Genomic DNA, 27,522 nt, shown 5'->3' on the forward strand with positions numbered 1-27,522 from the left:
GCTGACGAGTTGATGGGTGCAGCACAGCAACATGGCACAAGTATACATATGTAACAAACCTGCACGTTATGCACATGTACCCTAGAACTTAAAATATAATAATAATAAAAAAATAATAATTCTCAGAATGAATATTCATCTGTTATAAAATATTGTATAAATATTTACTGAATATTAGAAACATGTGAAAACATTTTTACTTCATTTTGCAAACATGTTGTCACTTTCTTAACACAATAAGTTGAAAATAGAGCAAAATTAATGTTAAAGGGAAAATCATAAAAAATCATAAATTATGTATATTTTTGAACTGAATGAAAACACAAGATATCTAAATGTGTAGCATGCATCTGAAAAACAGAGCTTAGAGGGAAACTTACAGTTTTCAGTGCATAAATATATGAATTTTTGCTTAATCACTAAATGCCCATTAAAGCCATATTGATAATTTAAACTCTATTGGATTATTAAAAGCTAAAATTTTTCACAGTATTAATATTAAGAAAGCAGAACAACAGAGACTCTTATAGAAGGCATATAAATTATAACAAGTACCATGGCTGATTTTCCCTTTAACAAATTAATTATTTAGTAGTGTGTGGCTACTATCAAAATACAAATCCTTTGTTGAAGATCTCGTTATCTTTCTAGTAGAAAATCTGAGAATTTCCTTTCAATATGGAAAATGATTTCTTGTTTAATTCCGCTGTAGTCACATAACATGCTCTACATGATTTCAGTCCTTTGAAATTTGTTGAAACTTAGTTTGTGGTAGAGTATATGATCTTTGTATGTTTTGGGGCATCACAGAGTATTGGCGAATGGTCAATTTGGTGAATGGTATACATTGGCAAATGTCACATGTGTACTTATAAAGAATGCGTGTTGGGTAAATGTTGAATATAAGGTTCTACATATGGAAATTTGTCCAACTTTGTGTTTAAGTATTTTGTACCCTTACTGATCTTTTACTTACTTGTTAATATCACATTCTGAGTGCAATGTGTGAAAATATCAAACTGTGACATTGAACTTACCTATTTCTATTTTTAGTTCTGTCAACTTTTGCTTTATGTAATTTGAGGCTGTGGCATCAAATTACATGTGTGGCATCACATGTATACAATGTTAGTATTATTATATCTTGGTGTGGCATTGAAACTTTCGTTATTAAAAATGACTCTCTTAACCTCCGGTGATACGTGTTGCCTTAAATTCTAGTTTGCGTGATATCAAAATAGGTATACACACTTGTTTGTGTTTTTCAAGATATAGCATAACATCATTTTCCATCCTTTTTCTTTCAACTTTTTCAATGGCTGTATTTAAAAAGAATCCTCTCTTGGTATACAGCATACATTGGAATCATTTTTTAAAATCTTGTCTGATAATCTTTTATTTGGGACATTTGTTTTATTTACATTTAATAAAGTTACTGATAGAAATATGGTTAAGCCTGAAAATTAACTAGTTGTTTTCTATTTGTAGTGTCCATTCCTTGTTACTTTATGTCTTCTTTCTTGCCTTCTTTTGGATTAATCAAATATGTTTCTATTATTGAATTTTTTCCATAATCTTGTAAGTTAGGCACATTTATATCATTTTGAGTAGTCAGCCTAGAGATTTCAGTGTGGATCCTTGTCTTAGTACGGTCTAATTAAATTGGTACATTTACTGCTCACTGCAACATGTAAATATTTTACAACAGTTTAAGTCAATTGTTTATTCCTTTTCACCCTTTGCACTATCATTGTCCTCGTCATTTCTTTTTCATCTTCATGTTGTAAAGCCCGTGAGAGGTTATTATTGTGTTTGTTTTATCTTGTTAAAAATTATTTATATTTACTCGTTTAAAAAAATTGTTTTTAGTGCTCTTTCTTCCTTCCTGCATGTTCACACTTCTATCTGGGATCATTTATATTCAGTCTGAAGCAAATCCTTTATTGTTGTTATTATTATTATTATTGTAGTGGGTCTGTTAGCAATACATGAACACAACTTTTCTTGTTTTGAAAAACATTTTCTCTGGGTAGTTGATTCAAATATAGAAGATTATTTTTCTCTATCACTTTAAAATATTATTTTCGGTTTTTTTTTTGACTTTTTCAGATGAAAAATGAGCCGTAAGTTTTACTCTTGTTCCTTTAAAGAAAACATTTCTATTTTCCCTGGCTACTTTTAAGATTGTTTTTGTGTCTTTAATTCAACTGATTGATGATTATATGTATACGTGTAGTTTATATTTTGTTTTTTGAAAATTTTCTTTCTAGACATATGCTGACCTTCTAGAGTCTATAAATTGGTGTATTTTTAAAATCAGATATGGAAAATTCTAAGCCATTATTTTTAAAAATATTGCTCTTGCCTATTTACTTTTTTCTTTCTGAGATCCAATTACATTTTTGATAAAACTTTTGACAGCATTCTGTACTTTTCTCTCATTCTGTTATTTTTTGCTTGTTTTATTATTCTTTATCTCTGTACCTCAACTGGATTACTTGCTGCTGAACTTTCTTAGTTTACTACTCTTATCTTCTACAGTTTCCAGACTGTTTTTAACCCGTCCATTGAGTATTTATTGCAGATATTTTATTTACTGCTTATATAATACTTATTTGATTGCTTTTATGTAGATTCCAATTTTACATTGACATTCTTGATCTCTTCATTATGTTGTCCCCTAAGTCTGTTCAGGCTACTCTAAAAAAATTACCGTAAACTGAGTAACTTATAAAGAATAAAATTTATTTCTCACAGTTCTAGGAGCTAGGAAGCCAAGATCAAAGCAGATTTCTGTGTCCTCACGTGATGGAAGAGGCCCATACACTCTCTGGAGTCTCTTTTATTAGGGTACTAATCCCATTCCTGTGGGGTTCAGCCTCATGACCTTAATCACCTCCCAAAGGCCCCGTCTCCTACTAGCATCACCGTGGTGGTTTGGATTTCAACCTATAAATTTTGAGAGTGACAGAAACATTCAGTCCATTACATACCCTTTCTTCTCTATCTTGAATATATTAAACATACTTATTTTAAAATTTTTCTATCTATTAATTCCAGTATATGAAAACCTGTGGGTCTCTCAAAAAATATGTGCGTTTTCCTCTTGGTTTTTACTTATTTTGGATTCTAGCATGCCTCATACATTTTTATTGGATTTCAGACATTGAGAATAAGAAACTGTAGCATCTCTGCATGGCATTAGATTTTTACTTGAGAATGTGAAAAATTTTTTATAACAAGCAGATGAAGTAGCAGTGTTGTCACCTTGCCTCTGTCAAAGTTTGATTTTAGACCTTGTTAGAGTTATTCCTATAAATTTCCTCTTACTTTTAAGTCATGGGTCGTAATCATAGGTGATGACCCTATCTTCAGGGTCATGGTCCTTCTTGAGACTCACATAAAAGCTCATCATATTCATAAAGATACCTTCATCTTTACAAGGCTTGGACTAATCTCTTTCTTTTCAGATCATGTGGCTGCTGCAATCCATGCACAGCCTCCCAGATGCTATTTTCCACTGGGTTTCTTGGAGTTTCACCCTGTGTATATGGAGCTTACAAGTTAATGCATTTCAGTTAGGCATGTACCTAGGAGGAAAAATGATGGTTCACTGGCTACGTGTATTTTTGGGGCAGGATAAGTAAGATTACAGAGCCAAGCTGACTTGCCCCCTTGTGTAATGCCCCACGGACCGCTTTTGCAGGAAGCTTTGCATCTCTTGCACCTTCCTGCATCAGCATGTAACTCTTTTGCAAGATAAGCAGTCCTACAGTATACCAGCAGATTACCAAATGGTTACAAGTTCCTGATACCTGGTATGTCCTGGGAAAGAGAACAAAAGTCCCTTATTCCTGATGTAGCTCCCGCAATCTCCAGCCAATCAGCACTAAAAGCCCAGGAAACTATGAGCTACAAATTCCTGTCTTGGGGGGTAGGGGTTTCTCCGGGGTCCCACATGTGCAGTTAGGCTCAAGGTTTAGCTTATAGTGACCTTTCTCTCATTTTAATGGCAAAAAACACACTCCTATGTGGAGATTTTTATCTACTGATAATACGTGCAATGCATCCGAGAGCATGTAGATGTTGAGCACATGCACCAACTGCAGGTCTGCCTTTGCATACTTGAGCTCACCAGTATTTTATGAATGCTTGTGTACAACTCCCATGAAAGGAATTCCTCTTAGGATACTAGCTGTTATCTCTCCCTTTGAGCAGCCCTCTCTGCCTCTCAGAGTGTACTTTTGCTTTGCAATGAACTTCTTTGCCTACTCTTACTTTGGACTTGCTTTCAAATTCTTTGTGTGGTGAATGAAGTCAAGAACCTGAACTGGCCCACCAGCAACATTTTCAGATTAGTAAATAATGGCAAGTAGTTTTCCAAAGTGGATCAACTAATCCATATTTCCACTAGCCAGGAGAAAATTTTCTTTTGTTTCACATCTTTGTGAATTCTGTACATTACAGTACAATTGTATTACTGGATTTTCCCACCAAGTGACAGAATAATTATATCCTAATCATTAAGACAACCAAAAGCTGGTCCTCACATTTCTACATACACCTTGGGAACAGTGATATCTAAACTGTGGTCATGTTAGATAGTCAAATAAAGCTATTTGAGTGCCAAGGGAATGCTCCAAAGTTGAGGGCAGCAGTGTAGAGCTCTTAACATGTGACACACTTTACTGCTATTTTATTGCACTAATCACTTTTTGGTGATTTTTGTTTAAACCTGTCTCCACACTTGACTGTAAGCTTCATGAGTTGACTTTGTTTGCCACTGTTGCTGGCAAGTGACAATCAATTAATACTTGTGGATTGAAATAATTTCTGAATACTTAATGCTTTAATTGATCAAAAAGCTGCCATGGCAGAGAAAGAGAGAGATCAACAGTGAGATCCTGGATGCGAAAATGAGAAAGTTACAGTGTTTGCCATCAGGCAGGCATGTAAAACTTTTCGAGAAAACAGTGGTCATCCTCAGAGTTAGAACTTGAGTTTAGAGCCCCTGTATAACCAAATATTCTGTTGTGAATAAAATATTCTGTCTTGAATGGAAAGGTCTCAGGTTAACTTTGCATAAAACCAACCTTGTGAACTTGTTACCGAGATTAACATGCTTTCAAAAAGGTCCATATTATTATTATTATTATTATTATTATTTATCTATTTGTTTTTGAGTTGAAGTCTCGCTCTGTCGCCCAGGCTGGAGTGCAGTGGTGCGATCTAGGGTCACTGCAAGCTCCGCCTCCCGGGTTCACGCCGTTGTCCTGCCTCAGCCTCCCGAGTAGCTGGGACTACAGGCGCCCGCAACCTCGCCCGGCTAATTTATTGTATTTTTAGCAGAGACGGGTTTTCACTGTGTTGGCCAGGATGGTCTTGATATCTCGTGATCTGCCCGCCTCAGCCTCCCAAAATGCTGGGATTATAGGTGTGAGCCACCGTGCCCGGCCACAAAGGTCCATATTATTTCCCAATTACCTATATACAACAACAACAAACATGAAGTATTCTTACAGATTGTGATGGCTTATTATTCCTCTCCGCACATCTATATGATAAGCTTTCCAATTCCCATTTGGTAGGTGAGGAAAGTCACTGAAACATTTTCTTGAAGGTGGATAGATGGTTTGAAACAGTCTCTGCATTATAGTTAAAAAGAGTATCACCCACTCAGCTATGTGACAACTTTATTGACACTGTAGCCACATGAGATTTATGTTTTATGGTTCCCCTTTTACGTGTAAATTAACCAATCATGGAGGTTACTTGACCCAGACAGAGCCCTAAATCAATTTCACTAAGTTATTTGACCTTTACCCTAGTGGTGAAATAAATAGCAGCGTAGGCCGGGCGCGGTGGCTCAAGCCTGTAATCCCAGCACTTTGGGAGGCCGAGATGGGCGGATCACGAGGTCAGGAGATCGAGACCATCCTGGCTAACAGGGTGAAACCCCGTCTCTACTAAAAATACAAAAACTAGCCGGGCGAGGTGGCGGGCGCCTGTAGTCTCAGCTACTGGGGAGGCTGAGGCAGGAGAATGGCGTAAACCCGGGAGGCGGAGCTTGCAGTGAGCTGAGATCCGGCCACTGCACTCCAGTCCGGGCGACAGAGCGAGACTCCGTCTCAAAAAAAAAAAAAAAAAAAAAAAAATAGCAGCGTATCTACCACTGCTGTGAAAACATCTTGGTACATCAGTGTTTTGTGATAACAACTGTGGAAAAATAAAACACCACACCAGCTGGAGGTAACTGTATGCTGAAACACAGCAGCTTTAATTTTTTACTATAGAAGCAGCCAAAGGTTTTTATTATTATTATTACTAAGTGGTTTTGATCCACTATGCTGTACTTCTTTTCTAAATAAAGAAATCTATACTACTGATTAATACTTACAGCTTCCAACTTTAGTTAATTTTGATATCTGCATATGGTGTTAATCTCGTTTGTTGTACTTGGTGGACCTTTTATAAAATTCTTACTCATTTTAGTTGTGTTCAACAGCCCAAATGTAGTTTTTCTAGTCTCTTCTTTGTTTTTCTTTAAAATATTTCTAATATGTAACTATATGCCTGTATGCCCACAAGAGACATATGATTTTTGAGATTTGTATTTTGTTGTTATCTTGGTGTATTAGTTGATAGAAGGGGCTTGTTTTACTGCAAGAGATCTGATTTTGAATTTGAGATTATTATATTTGAAACCCAATTGTGTAATAACAAGATGTTCATACAAAGCCTTAGTCACATATCACAAAAGCAAGATAATTTGTATTTAGGGCATCTACCCTAACAGGAAAAGTCAAAGTTAGTATCTCATTGATAGGGGATATGTCACAATTGTTTTCCATTCATCATATGGTGACTGGGTTTTGCAAGGATTTGGCTGGGTTAGAGAGGTTTTTGCAATCAGAAAAAAAAAAAAAAGGGTCCTGGCACTGTAACCTGTGAGGTCCCAGAAATGTCCGGGAAAAATATTGTAGTTTTTATAATTTTTGCAAGTGAATCTTGGATTTCCAAATTATTAAGTCCAGAGATAATGCTCTATGGAGACTGGCTTCCCTGGATCCTTTGAACCTGCTGCATACTGATTTAATGAACCGTAAATACACTGTAAAATATACCTGCATTTTAACAGTGAAGAAAAAGTCAACAGCTAATATTGTGCCTCATGTCTTCAATTTTATATTACAAACATTTAAAATGCATATGTGTATTTTATAGATTTAATCATAGCATATATAGAGTTTGGTATGCTGGTCAATTCAATTAACCTGTAATTAACACCATAATACTGTTTTTATTTTAAATGAACATTGCACTGATATAGTCTACTCTTACTTGTATCTTTGTCACCAAGAAAAAGGTAAACTTCATGTTACTTAAAATCATTTGCACAATTTGTGCTTTCCACATCAATGCTGATGGAAAAAGTAAAATAGCAGTAAGAATGCAGCAGATCTATACTGCATGAACTCTGTGGAACACAGTGCAGTAAATGTGGAAGGATAGGGAAATGAGTTCAGCCTGACATTCTGGACTTTGCAAAAATAAAAGGATATAGAAATCATTTTACAAAGAACAAAGGAAAATGCTAAATGAAAGTCCAATTACATGATATATGCATGTAGAAGAAGGGCTCCCTAAAATCAAGAAAAATGGTGAAAGAAAACAGGGAATTCAGGGAAGATGAGCTGAATGTGAGCTGAATTTTTGGGAAAAATAGAGAAGAATAAAATTTTCAGAGGGGGATAAGAAAGAATGAGCTATCCAGATTGGAGGAGGAAAACATTCCTCTTCATTTTTTTTCCATGTTACTTTTGTTGTTATTTCTGGAACAAAATAAAAACTATTAATCAGTAAGTATCTGTGAGTTCATAGCATTGTCGTACATACACAATGGTATCTCTAGGTAGGAGTATAGTTACATTTTACAAGAAAAAATGAAATTACGATTTTGAAACACACCGTGCATAAAAAGACCGTAAAAATATGTTATTACTCTGCAATTAATACTATTTATTTCCCATAATTTAAAAAATCCAGTGAATTAGAATGCCTGAAAAGTAATTAAGTATGAAAAATTTGTTTTTTGTTGACACAGTAAAACTAAATGGAAAATTTTTCTTAATATTCTGTCTTGTTATACTTTTTATTACTTTCAAAATACATTAACTCTGCATTTAATTTGCATTTTACTTTGTCCTTTAGAGAGTTTCATAAATTTTAAGTTTTTCTTCTAATATGCTCTCCATGTTTATTGTTTAGGAATAATTCATACATAAGTTGCATAATGTATAATTCTGGTGCATATATATACATATTTTTATAAATATTGTTAGACTCATATGTGTATATGAAAAATTAAAAGTTTTATGTCTGCTTTATGGCATTATAATGAAACACATTAATAATAAATATTCTAGGAACAAATTGTTGGAATAAGAAAGTATTTATTGAACAGAGAAATTTAGTAGGAAAGGAAGTAGAAAATACTATTTATTTGTTCACACTAATAAGGAAATGCCATAAGGTAAAATATATAACAAATTATAAAAGTACATATTTGAATAATTTATGCACAATATATCTTAAACATTGAATAAAGGACTCAGTGGAAAATTCTTAGATCATTTACAATATTGTTCCTGAAAGTTTAAAAATATTTATGTATGTCTATAAATTTGAGACTCTTTGTGCCTATAATTTGTCTTTATTTAGTCATCTATTGGTACTTTTTTTGACCTGAACAGTTTCTTCAAATTGATCTGGTTCATACTATATCTAGCTTTAGCAGTCGATGAATTGTAAATCTTTCTAATTCTGCATTTTGTGGGATTTGATGGTATAGAATGTGCTGTCATTTTCCATTAAACAAATGTACAAAAAATTTGTGTAAATACTTTCATATTTACAAAATCTCAAAATGGAAATATTTATTAGCCATATGATGTTTCCCTCATTTATTTATATTGACATTAATTATAGTGGCTCTAAACTACAACTCATCTAAAAACAACTTTTTGAGAGAAAAAGACACACTACAAATATAAAAATCTTATATATTGTAGAAACCTCAATATGGGCAAGGTCTGCAAACATATGAGTATATATTTATCTATAGGGAGAGGTATGCATGTATTCCATAGCTGGCCTTTATTCATTCATTTAACAGAAATACTGAGTCTCTACTATATGTATGGAAGAGACTAGGTTTCAACAATAGGAAAATAAATTAGAGATAGTCTATAAGAGACTGAGAATTTGCAGTCTCTTACCTGAGATACACAAATATTTTCAATAAAGTCTGGTGTTATAATAGAGACGTGGCTAAAATACTAAAAAGGAGCACTCATAATGTTCACTATAAATACTACTACGAGATTGGTTTGTGGGGTAGAATTCCCATTGTTCTACTGGCATGGCTTGAGCCATTCAAATATTGAAGGGGATTCTGGGGTGTCTTTGATTTCAGCAAAGGTATACAATGAATTGTTTTCATCACTGCATGGCCATTGCCAGATAGTTTTACAGAGCGTTACTGTTGAGAATCCCCAGGCCAGACCTCAGAAACTAAGTTTATGTTATCTTATAATAGAAATGTAATGGAAGAGAAGGTCCCAAACAAGGCAAACAGAGCCTTCAGTAGATGCTTCTGGCTGTCAGGAACTGGAGCTTAGAGTCTGAGTTTTCTCTCACCACACCCCATCTGCCCTCTGTCCCCTCAATCCATGCCGTTTCATGGAGTTGCTGCCTGCCCTAGAGGGGTGAATATGTTAAATGGAGAAGTTTCATCTGCAGGAACATTGTTCAAGAACAAATCATCAGGCACATTTCCTTGACTTCAGATTTATTAAACTTAATCCATTCATTTTCAGTCCTCTCCGGAGGTCAGGGACAGATGTGTCTCTCTCCTACTTTAATATCTATTTATTATTTTTTATCTCTCTGCCTATCTATTTATCATCTATATAATATCTGTACACATATACGTATATGTATATACATGTACATGCGTGTACATGATTTCATAATCTTTGTTCCCAATGACTTTAGAGTATAAAGTCCCTCACTTCCTATTTCTTTTTGTAAATGACATTTCAATTTTATGTTAGAGAATAGCAAAATGTAATGTGCTTGTTAATAAATTGTTCCTTTGTGCTTCCCATATCCCGTGTTACTCTTTACTATTTTGCCTTAATGTCAATTGCAATATTCCCTACTGAGAATGAAATTGATATAAAATATAACATTCATGATTTAATTCTCATAACCCAATTGCTGAATTGGAAGGCACTTGACATTTATAATGTGCCAATTTTGAAAATGGATAAGACATGTTTTTGTGTCACATCGATTATTATTAATACAAATGTATATATTTACTTAACCCCTTATTTTTGCAGAACATATTGATGCTCTGAAAGATAAGCCCAGAAGAGTGTGAGGAGACAAACACAGTCTACGCAGGCCTGTTAAGGTAGTTTTTAGAAATTGTACTGGTTCAGTGCCTGTGGGAAGCCAGAAATGGTAATCAGTGCATAGCAGAAAGAACAATCAGCTGGTAATAGGGAGTCACTAAGCAGATAAAGACAGCATTGCGAAGGACAGCCTTGTGACAATAATAACAGGATCAGGCCCAGTAATTAGGCAGTTTGTGGCAGTTGATCGGAAAAGACAAAGAATTATCTGTGGTTAACCTACATGCGCGGGCACTTAGGTTGCTGAAGAATCACAGATGGCACGAAAAAAGTGTGGATGAGATGGGTCCCAAATTATGTGCACTGAAAATACAAGCTGATGTATTTTTCTAAAAGAATACTATTTTATATACAATTCTTACACAAAATCACAAAGCTGTTTAGAAAAAAATCAGAAAGAACAAAAGTAAATGGAAGGATATGCAATGTCATAGTAAAGGGAGAAATGGAACAGAAAAGAGTGATCAGAAGGCACTCTCCACAATCTACCTATACAAATATAAGCAAAATGATTCAGAAATTGTTCCTGCCCTCAAGGGGTTTATAGGTTAATGCAGGACATGTGTGCACGCACACATACACACACACACTCTCACACACACAGATGTGTAAATATCTATAAAATAAGACAAGATGTTATAAATGCTACAATAAAGTTGAAAAACATGTCTGGGTACTGAGAATTTAGTAATTCCTTTTATGTATGAGGGTGGAAGATTTTTAAAAGGCCAAATAAAATGTGATGTTTAAGCTACATCTTGATAATTGAGAAGAGTTTAGAGAAGTAATGTGGACACAAAGTAGGAAATGAAGAATTAGAAACTAGTTCCCAAGGTCAGAGGGGACAAGATAGGAGAATGATTCAATGTAGAGATTGTAGGCAATGCACAAGATCATATGTTCCTCTGTGTGTGTGTGTGTGTGTATGTGTGTGTGTGTGTGTGTGTCCTGCCACTAGCTTTCCTAGGGTCAGGTATGATGACAGAGCCTCAAATGGGAATGAGTGTGAACACCGATTGTTAGAAAGCCTAGCTGCTAAAAATCAAAAAAGTGTGGGGGTAGGAGCTGGGCAGGTCGTTTGAGTTTTTGTAATTATCAAATCAACACAAACACTTTGCAAGAGATATACACTAGTTAGGTGAGCAGAGAGTACCTGTGAATGGTCATAAGCTCCCAATGTACTTCCAGTACTTGTCTAAATCATTCTATATAAACTAGAATGTCTGATCACCAAAATATTACAATGAATATTATTATTTATCCTTATCTATTTGGAAAAGAAAGCTAGAAAGCAGAAATTCTCAAGTTATTTTCCAGGTGAGTATTTATCTGATTATGAGAAACTGCACAAATCTTCAAAAAATAGCTTCTTTCTTCAGATTTACAATAAATGAACCAAAGCATTATTGACAGAATACTGTAATAATTAAGATTGCTCTAAAATGGTTGAGATTAGCCAAATTCTCAGTTAAAGCAAATGAGCTAAGACTTACAGAAAAAGTGATCTGCCTTAAATGCCATTTTCTCTTTATTTGGCCCCACATAGCTGAATAAAACTGCTGAAGCTTCAGTCTCTTTACTACAGAAATAGGCTTTGGTATCTGATGCTGTCATCAGGAACTATGGATCTTGTGTGAGTGATTTTTTTTTACTGGAAGAACCAAGGAGTATTCGTTGCCTATTGCTGTGTAACAAATTGTCCCTGAACTTAGCAACTTAAAATAATAAACAGCTATTGTTTCATGATTTCTTTGGATCAGGGATCTCTGTGTGGCTTAGTTATGTGTTTGTGGTCCAGTATCTCTCACAAGGCCGAAATCAAGGTGATGGCCAGGGCCAAAGTCCTTTCAAGGCTCACCTGAAAGAAGAAGGATCTGCTTTGAAGGTGATTCACCTGGTCATTGTCAGGCCACAGAAGACCCATTTCCAAGCTCACTCACATGCTTACTGTCAAACACCAGGATTTTGCTGGTTATTAGCTGGAGATCTCTCTGAGTTCATTTCCTGCCATGTGAACTCTCCATAGGGCAGGTGAAAATATGGTAACTGGCTTCCCTCCAAGCAAACAATTAAGAGTAGAAGAGATCATCTAAGATAGAAGCAAAATTCTAACCTCAGAAGTACCATCCAATGATTTACGCTGTATCCTGCTCATTAGATGCAAGTCACTAGGTCTAACCCACACTCAAGGGGAGGAGATGTCACAAAGGACGGAATACCCGGAAGTGGGTGGGGATCACTGAGGGTTGTAATGGAAGTTACCTACTACAGTCTGGCTTCATGTTTTAGTTTCTCTGAAAAATCATTCACACACTCCAAAATCCCAGTTAATGGCTTTGTAGCTCACTGAATAATCCTCTGTTTGATTTCCTGTCTAGTTTTTAGTTGTTGGTATTTATTATGATAAGCTGCAGCATTTTTTTATTTATGAAAATAAGGACATTGAAAACACAAAAGTGTTGCAGAATATGGGAAATCTATAGTTATCAAATCCATGGAAGATGACACAAAATCCCATCCACATTCCATTTCTCTCGTGCAATTTGTCACAGTGGAGGGAAAATAATGCTATGCTTAAAAGCCTATAAGTAACAGCAAATGGTCAAAGTCAAAACAGTTCTGATCTGTTCTTCAGAGGGTGTCTCAACTGGAAATACAGTTAACATTTTGTATTAAATGCAATTGAATTGGTTCATGGTTTTCCTTTTTACATGAATTTACTAATACTATTGTATGACAAATGCTATATTTGATAAGATCCATAGTTTACTTTGTTTTTATCTATCTTTGGAGAGCAATCAAGAGACATATCATCAGATAATGAGAAATTTGGGGAAGGGCCTTTAGGGATTACATATACATTTGTTTCCATAAGTGGACAGATCTTACTGGTAGACTATGATTACTAATGGAGAGAGCTCAGTAACTGGTTTTTGATATTTCAAAATCACTAATGGAAAATGAACATTTAGCCATGATAAAACTGTGTAGACTAAATGATTAGTTTATTGGCTTTTGTCTGTAGTTATATCACTGAGATATGGAAATTGTCATGTATCTGAAGTTCTCATTAGCATATATTTGCAGATATGTGTATATATGTGAATATACGTACGTATGTATGTGTATGTATGTATATATATGTATGTATGTATGTATGAATATATGTATGTATATATACACACAAACATACACGCACCCCCAATAGTGGTGGTCAAATAAATTATGGTTGAGTAAATTTGGTTGGATTTGCAACACACCAGTATTATTAGTTTTTTAAAAAATGTTGAAAACAACTACTCAACTTCTGTATTTACAAATGAGAAAAAATTGACATAGAAATAAAACTGACTTCTTGCAATACATATAGCTAGTTAGTGGCAAATTTGATATTACAACCAAAACTTCTGATTCTTTTTTTTCTTTATTTCTTCTTAAACTAACAAAAAAAAAACGGGATACATGTACGGAACATTCAGGTTAGTTACGTAGGTATACGTGTGCCATGGTGGTTTGCTGCACCTATTGACTCATCCTCTGTGTTCCCTCCCCTCGCCCCTCAACAGACCCTGGTGTAGGTTGCTTCCTTCTCTGTGTCCATGTGTTCTCATTGTTCAGCTCCCACTTATGAGTGAGAACATGAGGTGTTTGGATTTCTGTTCTTGTGCTGGTTTGTGAGGATGATGGCTTCCAGTTTCATCCACGTCCCTGTAAAGGACGTAATCTCATTCCCTTTTATGGTTGCATAGTATGGATGGTGTATATGTGCCATATTTTGTTTAACCAGTCTATCATTGATGAGCATTTGAGTTGGTTCCATGTCTTTGCTATTGTAAATAGTGCTGAAATAAACATACGTGTGCCTGTGTCTTTATAGTAGAATGATTTATATTACTTTGGGAATATGCCCAGTAATGGGATTGCTGGACAAAATGGTATTTCTGGTTCTAAATCCTTGAGGAATCGCCATACGGTCATTCACAATGGTTGAGCTAATTTACATTCGACCAACAGGGTAAAAGCATTTCTATTTCTTCACAGCCTCATCAGCATCTATTGTTTCCTGACTTTAATAATAGCCATTGTGACTGGTGTGAGATGGTATCTCATTGTGGCAAAACTCCTGATTTTTAACCCTGTTTTATTTTGGCTGTAAACCAAGACTTTGCCTTCATCTAGATAAGGGCCAACTTTTTAAATAGGAAGAAAGAAAACAGTATTTTTTAATCAGGACAAGAATCCAGTCTCTGTGAATAGCAGATGTCTTTCTTCTTCCTGCTTCAGGGCCTTGTCTCAAGAACCTACATAGCTATGATGGACAAGGTTAAGTAACAAACACGCTGGGGCTGAAAGCTGCTGAACAAGTGCTCCGGTCACCTGTCCTTAGGCAGGAATTCTGGAAGGTACTGTGTATGCTTTCATTAGTTCTAGCTAAACTGAACCCCTCCAGAGGTTCATTATGACAACGTTGATAACGTGCTTTTGTTTTAAATCACCATTCATGTGGTCTGACATACATAGAAATATTCACCAATTTTATGTATATGTTTAGATGATTGGTGACATATATATCATTAGTTAAATATCATCAGAATCAAAGATGTGGGAAATTGCCCTCACTCCTCAGTTTCTCCATGTCCCATTAGTCAATTTCCTGCTCCCATCTCTTGCAATAATTGATGATCTTTCTTCACTATAGTTTTACTTTTTTCTAGAATTTTGTATAAGTGGAATTATACAATACAATGTCTCTTGTGGCAGGCTTCTTTCACAAAAAGATATTGATATTTTGCATATCAATATTTCCTTTTCATTGCTGAGCAGTATTACATTGTACGGATGTGTCATTTTTTTGCTTATTCATGTGTGATAGACCAGGTGTGGTATGGCCACATCACTTTCTAGTTCTGTGAATATTCACATGCGTTAGGGAGCATATGTGTTCATTTTTCTTGAGTAAATGTCTAAAAGTGATATTGGTAAATCATTTGACAAGTATATGTTTAACTATCCAAGGAATTAACAAAATATTTTCCAAAGTGACTGTGCCATTTTGCATTCCTACCAGAAGTCATCCTTATCAATGTTTGCTTTGACGAGTCTTTTTAATTTTAATCATTCTATAGCATGTGTGGTGTTATCTCACTGAGGTTTGAATTTGTATTTCAACTAATGAAGTTGATCAGGGCTTTGTGTGCTTTTTTTTTTTTTTTTTTGGCCATTTATAAATCTTTAATGGTTATCTCTTTCTCTTCCCAATTCTTTCTTAAATTATTTGTCATATTAATGAGTCAGAAAGAAGTCCTTATTCTGGATAAAAGCTTTTTAACAGATAAGTACATATATTTTCTCTGGTATGTCTTTTGCTTTTTCATGTTTAGAATATTTCAGAAGCAGGAGTTTTAAATTTTGATGGAGTGTAATTTATGAATTTTTTCTTTTATGATTAATGCTTTTTAATTTTTTAACCGAATGCTTTTTTTGCCTAATAAATCTTTGCCTAAGCTGAGGACATTTCTTTTCTCCTGTGTTTTATTATGGAAAATTTATAGTTTTAGGTTTTCCGTACAGGCCTATGATCCATTTCAAGTTAATTTTTTACATATCACTGCTTCCATCCTGTTCTGTTGTTCTATATGTCTAGCCTTTTGTCAATACTGCACTGGCTGACTTATGGTACTTTATAGTAAATTTTAAACTTAGATGTATGAGTACTTCACATTTGTTCTTAATTTTCAAAATTCTTGAGGCTATTTTAGTTGCTTATAATTCCATGTAAATTTTGGACTTAGTTTGTCAATTTATAAAAAAAAAGTAATTGTAAAATAAGGTCCTTCCTAGATTTGAACACGGATTGAGTTGAATCTATAGATGAATTTAGAGAAACCTAATTTCTTACTATTGTCTTTCAATCCATGAATAGCTTAAACATCTACATTGTTTATGTTTTATTTAGTGTCTCTAAGCAATGTTTTATCATTTCAGTCTTATCATTTCAAGATAATTGCACAACGAATATGTACAAATATCCATTGCACGTATTTTGTTGGATATTTTAAGGATTTCATGTTTTTTCATGCAGTTATGTTGTGATTTTAATTTAAATTTCCATTTGTTTGTTATCAGTATATAGAATTATGATTGATTTTTTATATTGCTGTTATGCCCTGTTGCTCTGCTAAACCAACTTAATAGTTTCAACTGGTTTCTTTAAGCAGATTATTTAATGTGTTCTACTAAGCAGATAGCATATTCATTCTATGCAGACACTTTTACATCTTTCTTTTTAATTTTTACACCTATTATTGCTTTCTCTTCTTTACTGCATGGCCTAAGACCTCAAGTCGTCCATGATCATGAAATGCAATGGTTGTAATACATAATGCATTATTCTGAAGCAGCTGGCCCCATAGGGCTCTGACACAGCCTTCTAAAAGCACAGTTAAAATGCCAGTTTAGAGGCAACACTCTGAAAGAATGGATGTTATCCTTGTGGTTGCATTGCATGCATACATTAAAGATTTATACGGTTCATTGTTCTCAATAAAAAATAATGCCAAGGAATGAAAAGTGATATACAATCAGTCCATAAGACTGAGATGGTTTGTGTTATGCATTCGCACAACTCCGATTTCCGTTAAACTCAAGGTCATGGTTCCCAGTGGGGCACACTCTTGCCAGAGTCAAATAAAGAATTCCACTGGGCCACAGGCTATGGCAACTGCCACGGTTCTTTGGACTTTTTGTGACCAGGAACCAGCAGGTGAGAAGAGAAGCCACCATAAATCAGAGGCAATTGACTCTAGTAGACAAGAAGAGGTAACACTGCTTCCAATCAGTGAGCGCAGGTGGCTGTAGATGTGCTGAACCCAGGTGATGTACTAGGTGCCTCTGGGTACTAAATACATATAGCAATACTGGCCTGATAAAAGTGTGATTTCTAGGGCTCAGATGCTGCAGAGATAATAGTTTGGGCCGCACCAGATAAGCCAGTAAGACCTGCCAAGGTGAGAGCAAGGATGAGAAGACTTTAAAATGGATAATGGAGGAGAAATAGAAGGAGTAGCAGTGTGGCCCTGAGCATAAATTTTCAAACAGGTCAGCAGTTAGTTCCACCAACTTTCCTCTTCTCCATTTCCCCCCAGAGAGAGAGGGAGAGGCCCTTGCACCGCAGAGGAGTATTGCTAGAACCTGCAGAAAGAAGGTTTGTGGGGTGGAGTGGGAAGTGGGGGCTGTAATCTCTTGCTGAGAAGGTGCAACTGACTGCAGACTCCTGCTGCTGTCTCACATTTGCCCTGAGGCAACGTTGGCCACTGCTGGGTCTACCCATGGTGGAGCACACCAGCCGTGCTAATGTGGGCCCATTCCCGTGAGATGGGGGACTCCTTAGTGGATTACTTTGGTTGCAGGACTCCCCATCAACTCTTCTAAGTCTTTTTCATATGGTGCTGCAGTGGTCTGAGACTCTTCCTATCCAATTCTCTTTCCTTCCCATTTCGTTTCCTTCACAGGTGTCAGACCAGCATTGTGATCTAAAGATTGCCCTGCTTTCTGTGGCTCTATTTTTTTTCCCACAGCTGTTTCCCCAAAAAATCTTTGCATGTATAATCTCATTTTAGCATTTGCTTTTTGGAAGGCCCACACTATCACATAAGTCAATATAAAATGAGCAATTATTTTAGACTTTGAGTTAGCATTCTCACAAAGCAAGATACACAAATGGCCAAAAATAAAAAGCATGTAAGTTATCAGAAAATGTAAATTAAAATCATAGTTACGTGTCATCTAATACCCACTAGGACTAAAATTAGAAATATTGACAACAGTAAGTGTGTGAAAAGTTACAAATAGAATTCTCAATGATTGCTGGTGATTGTATAAAAGATTACTAAAACTTTGGAAGTGCTTTAGAAATTTCTTACACAGTCAATTATATACATACTTTTTAAGGCAAAAACTGCACTTCTATTAATACAAATGCACAAATGAAAGTTTATGTCTAAAGATGGATTTCTACAAGAATATTTATGGAAGCTTTATTCATAATAGCTAAAATTTGGTAGCAGCCCAAATGTCTGTCAAAAGAATGGATAAAAATATTTTGTAGATTTAAACAATAGAATAATACTAATCAATAAAATGAAATGTAATACTGAATCAGAAAACAACATGTGTCTGTCTCAAAATCACTGAACCAGATACAAAACTTACGATATGATTTTCTTTATACACAATTCTAAAAAAAATGCAATTAGTCTGTAGCAACAGAGAACAGACCAGTAGTCATCTAGGATGGATCAGGGTGGTGGAGGCACAGGGGCCCTGCAAAGAGGTGGGAGGAGGCTTTGTAGGCTAATAAAATGTTCTGTAATTTGATTATAGCAGTGGCTTCCCCAGTGCATCAACTGTTAAAATTAATTAAACTGCCAATTAAGAGAACTCAATTTACTGGACATAAATTATACCTCAATCAAATTGATCAAAATATTTCCACATATGTAGATTCATCAAACATATTGAAAATAAACTAAATGTTCTAATTTGATGGACTGTAACCCCCATTGTTTGGAAGCTATGTGTCCACAAATAAAAATTCAGAGATAAAGATATGTAAAAAAATATTTAAAAATATGCAATACAGGGGAAAAAACTTTCTAATATAACCGACATTTTTATGGTCCCATAGCTCATAAAACTATGATCTGTGTTTTTGTAAAGTGCAGAGGGTTTGTGATGTTTTGTATTAGATTAGAATCACAATTTGAAGCATTTGTCATGTTCTTCTTTTCTTGTATCATGTGATTTTTATATAAATGTATTTCTTGTATATATGCTTGAATTTATTATGAGTAAACAAACTTGAAAAATTACATCACTAGTAAATTATTGAAAGTGCTGAGGACAAAGTTATTTTATATTCAGTAAATTTTTAAAAATGCATCATTAGAACTTGTCTAAAAGACATTTCTGGAGATAATTCTGATTATTATGCTCATAAGTAATGATTCCATCATTTAAAATGAAATGCTATTAACATTTAAATGGTATATTAAGACAGTATTTCATCTACTGAGTTTCCATAATTCTTAGTAAGTGTTACAGTATTAAAATGCAGTTACATTTTAGTTTGTATCTAGAAGAGCATTATATCTAACATTTCAATAGCACAATGTTTGCTCTGTAATATTATGGCTGTATTTACAATACTTTCTGTAATAATAAGATTACAGTTATGGAATATAATTATTGTAATTTATTTATACAGCTGCTTTTTACAGTAAGATATTATTACTGTTATTCTGAGCAGTTTTTTAAAAAATGGGAGTGAAGAGGTCATTGAAGCAATAATGTGCAAGAACCATGGATTCACAGTCTGTCTTTCTACTTACCCACAAAATCCGTTTTCTGTTTCTATCATTTCTTTAAATACATATACATACATTTCTGTATTCCTGAAGGGTGATGATTTGTGATAAGGGGTTTTATCCCATGGCATAAAGGCAGGAGAGGTGAGTTGAAAATTCTGAAGACTGTTCAGATAGCCTCGTTTTGCATTCTGTGATTGAAGATGTGAGAAACAACAAGGTAGTCTTCCAGCATTCTGTGTGTGTCCACACACTGAGATCTTTATGCTTGGACCTGTACTACCATTGTGCCTGGGTTCGTTCACCACTTTGTAGTTTGACATCCAGAAATGAGTGGGGTCAAACAAAGGTGTGAGTCAGGACAACGTTTTCGGTAAGTTTGAGTGTCATGGGGAGGTAGGTTGGAAAAAAGTATGTTTTTAAATATGTTTTAACGTGAACGAATATGTCTGAATAGTAGTGAGAAACAGCCATTCATGGACAAATACATTAATGATGAAGGGTAAGAGGAGAAGTCAGGGGCAGGTGGGATTCAGAGGAGAATGGGGCAGAGGATGTGTACAATTCAGATAAATCATGGGAAATTAAGGGAATTACCTTCTGGTGAAACTTCTCATTTTAATATATCATTCAAGTAAAAACAAAGTTATCAATTGATGTAGTAGGTTTGTAGGAGAATCAGAGGTTTGAGTTTGGATCAGACTTTTCACCTTCCAGAGAATAGCAGAGTGAGTTTATTAAAGACATTTAAAAGAGATGCCTGCTGAGTTTAGAGGTATTCTACAAGGCTTCAATGACAAAATGCATGATGTATTCCTTGGTAAACTAAAACATATTGAAGTAGTACTCCATTTACCATATTTCTATAATTCCTAAAATAAAGCAAAATAAATGAAACTGTTAAAATGCAGTTATAAAATGACATGTAATCTTTATGAAGTTTTCAGTGAATTACAGCTCTATGTTTTAGCTGGTAGATTTGGTCAGTTAATGAAACATTAATCACTATAGAAAGCTAGACATTTTAAAATTTACTTTTTGTATGTATAAAAGGAGTTAGACAAAGTTTCTTGTTCAAATTCCTTGCTGGCACATAGTAAAAATGGAACTCAGAAATTTTATTTTCCAGCCCACTGATTCAGTCACACTGATGAGGCAAAAACAATTCTCTCTGGTAAAACTAGTTTAAACATGGCAATAAATCAATCTAAAAGCAACTTATAGATTCCTTCATTTCTTTTTCTGACAGATTCAGCTAGTGACATGAAATTTCTATGTAACAAGAAACTATTTTGTGTCTTCTATCAGGTCAAACTTACTCACATCTTAAATAGTTTCAACATCCAAATTCCTAAGCAAGGCTTTAAATGAAGAAAGAAAATACCAATGTATGCTAGATTGTGCAAAGTGACCTTGTTTTAATGAACCATTTAATTTTTTTTTTTTTTTTTTTTTTTTTTTTACCATATATCACAAATACAACTCCTTCTTCCCCAGATTGCACCACTGGTCATTTAAGAAACCCATTTCATGTGGCAAACATAAATCTTCTACACAGTGCAGCTTTTCCAAAAAAACTGCCTCTAAAAGTTCTAACTCCTTTAGGTCCAATTCTAGTACTGCCTTTGCCAAGAAAGTGTCTCTAGTCATGTCTACAAACTATTACAAAATAGGCAAAACCTGAAAGGACATCTTGTCTTTATTCTTTTTTTCTAGATGGGATCTCACTCTGTTGCCCAAGCTGGAGTGCAGTGGTGTGATCTTGGCTCACTGCAACCTCTACCTCCTGGGCTCAAGTGGTCCATCCTCTCACCTCAAACTCCTGAGTAGCTGGGGCCACAGGCACATGTCACCATTCATGCCTGGCTAAATCTTTGTGTGTTTTTTTTTTTTTTTGGTAGAGATGGAGTTTTGCCATGTTGCCCAGGTTAGTCTTGAACCTCTGAGCTCAAGTAGTCTGCCTGCTTTGGCCTCCCAAAGTGCTGGGATTACAGGTGTGAGCCACTGTGCTTGGCCCATACATATTGAAGAGAAGAGATACAAATGGCCAACAGGAATATGAAAAATGCTCAACATCTGTAGTTGTCAGGGAAATGCAAACTAAAACCATGGAAGTATCATCTCACTCCTGTTAGAGAGGCTGTAAAAAAAAAAAAAAAAGAATAATGTGTTGACAAGGGAGAAAAGGAATCCCTCATACATTATCAGTGGGAATGTAAATTAGTACAGCCATTTTGGAAAACAGTTTGGAGTTTCCTCAAAAAACTAAAAATAGAATTACTGTATGATTCAGCAATCCCACTACAGGGTATATATCCAAAAGAATTGAAATTGGCATGTGGAAGAGATACCTGTACTCGCGTGTTTATTTCAGAATTATTAACAATAGTCAGGGTATGGAAGCAACTTAAGTGTCCATCAACAGATAAATAGATTTTTAAAATGTGGTATTCCATTTTGAACAATGAAATATTATACAGCCTTAAAAAAGGAAACTCTCTCCTTTGTGATAACAGGGATGAAACTGGAGAACATTATGCTAAGTGGAGTAAGACAAAAGGACAGATACTGTATAATCTCACTTATATGTGGAATCTAAATATGTCAGTCTCATTGAAACACAGAGTAGGAAGATGATTACCAGAGGTTGGGAAGTGCGGGGGAAGAGAAGGGATAGGGACAAGGGAGATATTGATCAGAGGGTGTGAATGCTCATTTGGATTGGAGGAATAATTTTTAGTGCAATAATCTATTGCACTGCATAGTGACCACAGTTAATAATGTATTGCACATTTCAAAATTGCTGGAAAAATAAATTTTTAACATTCTCACCACAAAGAAATGCAAAGAGGATGAGGTAATAGATATGTTAATTTGCTTGATTGAATGTTGGGGTGATCAGACCCAACACCAGGTCATGGAGGCAACGAAGACTGGCGGAATCCAAGGACTGAGAAAAGACAGTTTGAGAAACATGGGACCGGGGGCATCGCGGTCATGGAGGCTGTGAAGGCTCCGAGCGCTGGGAGCCCATGCTATTTATTGGTAATCCAACAGGTGGTGAGAATATAGAGGTCAAAAGGGCACGTTGCATTAAGCACATGAGTTACAGCTGTGATGGTTTAGCATTTGCTCTGCTACTTGAGATAATGGAGAGCAGGTTCTTTTAACTCAATTTACAATGGATCCTGGGAGAGCAAAGAGCAAGAAGCCAGCAAGTCTAGACACATTCCAGAGCCAGGAGCCCTGGATTCTATCCAAGCCACAAGGGATTTTTATGCCCTCGGTTTAGACTATGGTGCATCAGGGTAGCCTTCCAACCCTTAAGTACAGAGCCTGGTGTTCCAAAGGCCACAAGGGGTTTTAGACCCTGGACCCTGGACATGTTCCAAGACTCTTTTACATTATGTCAGACATGCAAACCCTCCCTGCCTCAGCTTCTCCCAACACTCAACTTTTCCCAACAATTGAAACTTTCTACAATGTATACATGAATCAAAATATCACGTTTTACCTTATAAATACACACAGTTTTTATCTGTCAATTACAGATAATAAAATAAAAAGCTTTTTTGGAAGTTCTTAATACATGAAGAGTTAGCAAACGGTTAAACATTAATGGATTAGAGGTAGATAGGGAGATGGGAGGATGCACAGAGGGTAAGTCATTAAGTTAAGATAGCACTCTCTGGGGGAGAGCCTGGGTGGACATGGCGTGTGGTCCATCATTATACTTACTGTTTGCCATGATGACAAGACAGTGAGAGGATCAGGAATCACTGAAAATGAGGTATAATAGATGCAAGGTGCATTTCATTTATTTTTAAACTTTTAAGACTATTCTCTCCTTGAATTTTATATGGTTATTTAGGGCCATCCTCTGCTCTATTTATGTTAATACTATTAGTATTGCTGTACACAAATTATTATTTACAACTTTGTTAATTTCCTCTGATCATGCCCCAGATGCATTGTTTTTTTTAAAAGGTTTCTGGTACTTGCTGTCAAACTGGAAACATTGGACCAAATTACATTAGTTTACAACATGTTAGTTTCACTTTTATCAATCCTATTCAATGAATTTTCTGTCAATTCTGACGTCAATATCACTCAATTATTAGAACAATATAATATTTTTAGATTTGAACGTCATGTTTTTACTCTTTGTTAAAAAATTTCTGTTGTCATTTTTCTGACCTTCATATTCTAATCAAGATTCCTCAACCTTGGCAACTTAACATTTTGGACCAGATAATTCTTTCTTGTAGGCACTATTTAGTAGAGAATGTTAAGTAGGATCTCTGGCCTCTACCAGCTAGATACAAGTAGTAATAAGCATGGCTGTGACAACTAAAAATGTCTCCAGACGTTGTCCAGTGTCTTCTGGGGGTAAATAATTCCTGTTCAAGAACCACTCTTGTAAATAAACTGCGACATCATTTTTTTAATTGAAAAGTAAATCCCACTAGAAATTTCAATTGGCATTCAATTAATCTTACAAATATAAGGGTAAAAAATAAACTTCTTGACAACATCTGTTATTCTTAATCAATGTATTCTGGTGCCAAACCTTAATTTCTAACACTGCCTTTCTTTTTGTTTTTTTGTTTTTTTTGTTGTTGTTGTTTGTTTGTTTTTTTGAGACGGAGTCTCCCTTTGTGGCCCAGACTGGAGTGCAGCAGCGATCTCAGCTCACTGCAAGTTCTGCCTCCCGAGTTCACCCCATTCTCCTGCCTCAGCCTCCAGAGTAGCTGGGACCACAGGCGCCCGCCACCACGTCTGACTAATTTTGTTTTTGTATTTTCAGTAGAGATGGGTTTCACCATGTTAGCCAAGATGGTCTCGATCTCCTGACCTCGTGATATGCCCGCCTCGGTCTCCCAGAGTGCTGGGATTACAGGCGTGAGCCACCACGCCCAGCCCTAACATTGCTTTCTTAATGATTCACAGATTTTCTATCCTCTCCTGAAAAATATGCGTTATCCATTAATATTATTGCTGTTGTATGCAATATGAGAGATTTTTTCTGGACATTGCCCATAGGAAGGCTATGAGTGCTGGTAATCTTAATTTGTGAAGTATTTCATGAAAGTGTATGAGTGTGAACATACATGTCTCTGTGTGTAGGTTTGTGTAAACATAAGGCTATCATATTTTTTGTGGAAAGTTAGGAAGGGTAAATTAACTTAAACTCCATTTGAAACACGAACAGAGGCTCAGCAGTTTGAAAAGCTCTCTGTCAATAATGAGACAGAGTCAGGGCAATGTAAAATGGATTGCCAAGGTTGGAAAGGGTGAACCCATAAGTGATGCCAATTGTTTCGTGGCATCTAGATACAATCAATATTGAAAAACATTATCTTTGTGGGTAGCTATTTGGCTCATTTCTCCCATTATGCTGGATCCTACATAGAGAAATTATTTTATCAGTGATAAAGGCGGACACTAGTTAAAATGGTAAGGACTCATTTCAATCAGTAATAATTATTGCAATAGAAAAAAGAGTTCATTGTGGACTGAACTCAACTTTGATTTGTGCAGAGGTGACAGGAAATTCTAAAGAGAGAACAAGGGAGTAAATAGGAAAGGAGGTGAGCATGAGTTTGGTAGAGTCAAGGAGGTGAAAAAATACAAAGAGTTAGTTAGTGTGACTGTGGTTAGGCCAGCTGTGCTTGCTAGCTGGAGATTATAGATATTTATCATCCCAGAGAGAGTGGGAGACAGAGGCTCTGTCCTCGGGTGTTGGCTGAAATAAATAGTAAAATTTTTGGCTGCCTTGAATTTTCTCAAGCAGGCACTCTAAATGGGGCCTAGGGTCATCTTAAGGATGTGGCCTGGAGGTGTTAGAAATGATGTTAGTGTTTGTTGGAATCTTTATGGGCCTAGTTGAAGTCAAAGCCTAGTGGAGCAGGAGGCCCAGAGGAGCCCAGCTGGAGTTTGGTCAAGGAGAGAATCTTTATTAGTTCCACAGAGATCAATGTAGTCAATTTTCCCAGCTATTTTCATGTTTATTATCAGTGCTTGTTTGTTGAAAAGTTAAATTAGCCATCAGAGAGAAAGTAAATTTGAGAAATGTAAAACTGAGCTAAAATGGAACTTCCATCTGTATTCTTACTCAAAAATACATTATGCTTTGCATATCAGAAATCCATAATGAATCTGGAAGCTTATATAAATTTTTGTGTAATATTGTTGGGAGTATCTCCTTGACTGCCACTAGTACATGTATAAGGTTGGTATGAATTTAGAATGCCATTTATGCTTAATTTAGGGAAGATTATGTCTCACTTTGCTCCAGAACCAAACAAGACGCATTCAACTACAAAATATAGAATGTAAATATATAGTCTATTTCAAAATCTTCGGAATTTATTCTGATGTATTATCTAATATAAATACCAGGATGTTTTAAAAGTTTGACTTAATATACTTGACTTGTAGGGACAATAACTTTTAGATACTGAATACAAAGTCTACATCATCGAAAGTCCTTAACCTTATAAATCTCTAAAAGTGCCTTAAACTATAAGTGATTTAACTGAGATCTGGATAAATCCCAACTAGCAGAATGAAAAATGTCTTTAAAGAGAAAGTCTAAAATATTAGATAAGGAGCAAAAACACAAGATATGTATTGGTATATAAACATTTTCTCTTAGAAACAATTTTTCTTACTGATAGAAGAATATTCTTCCTGAAGTAGGACTCAGTGCTGGGGTATAGAAAATTGTTCGTGATGCTATACATTTTTACCACCAAGAGTTTTAAGTTATATAGATAGTCAGATTCTGTACGCTAACATCATCTTCCGAAGTGTGAGGTTTCTAGTTGCATTTTTACTGTATTTACTCAGGTTGCCGCCATATTTAAAGGCGTGCAGGAGTTCATAAAACTTACTCCCTCTGCTCTTGAAGGTGAAAAGCACACTTTAGTAGCGAAAGAAAATGGGTTTTGAAAGCAAAAGAAGGAAAGAAATCTCTCTGGGCCCTGCTTCTATTTCTTAAAAATAAGTCAATTTAGTTTTAGTGGTAATAAATAGATACATGATTTAAATAAAAACCAGTTCAATTCTGAAAAAGAATAAAGTGACTTCAAAAAAATGATTAATGTTTAACATACTCTCTTTAGAAGAACATATAGACTTAAATAATCTAGATTGGTTTTTCTTGGAAATGATCATAATTTCTGGAACTATTTTAACAAGTGTGGAAATGATGTGCTTTTTTTTTTTTTTTTTTTTTTTTACCATATATCACAAATACAACTCCTTCTTCCCCAGATTGCACCACTGGTCATTTAAGAAACCCATTTCATGTGGCAAACATAAATCTTCTACACAGTGCAGCTTTTCCAAAAAAACTGCCTCTAAAAGTTCTAACTCCTTTAGGTCCAATTCTAGTACTGCCTTTGCCAAGAAAGTGTCTCTAGTCATGTCTACAAACTATTACAAAATAGGCAAAACCTGAAAGGACATCTTGTCTTTATTCTTTTTTTCTAGATGGGATCTCACTCTGTTGCCCAAGCTGGAGTGCAGTGGTGTGATCTTGGCTCACTGCAACCTCTACCTCCTGGGCTCAAGTGGTCCATCCTCTCACCTCAAACTCCTGAGTAGCTGGGGCCACAGGCACATGTCACCATTCATGCCTGGCTAAATCTTTGTGTGTTTTTTTTTTTTTT

The sequence above is a fragment of the Colobus angolensis genome, unplaced genomic scaffold (genome assembly GCF_000951035.1).
Source record: "Colobus angolensis palliatus isolate OR3802 unplaced genomic scaffold, Cang.pa_1.0 Scaffold14, whole genome shotgun sequence".
Classification (NCBI taxonomy): Eukaryota; Metazoa; Chordata; class Mammalia; order Primates; family Cercopithecidae; genus Colobus; species Colobus angolensis.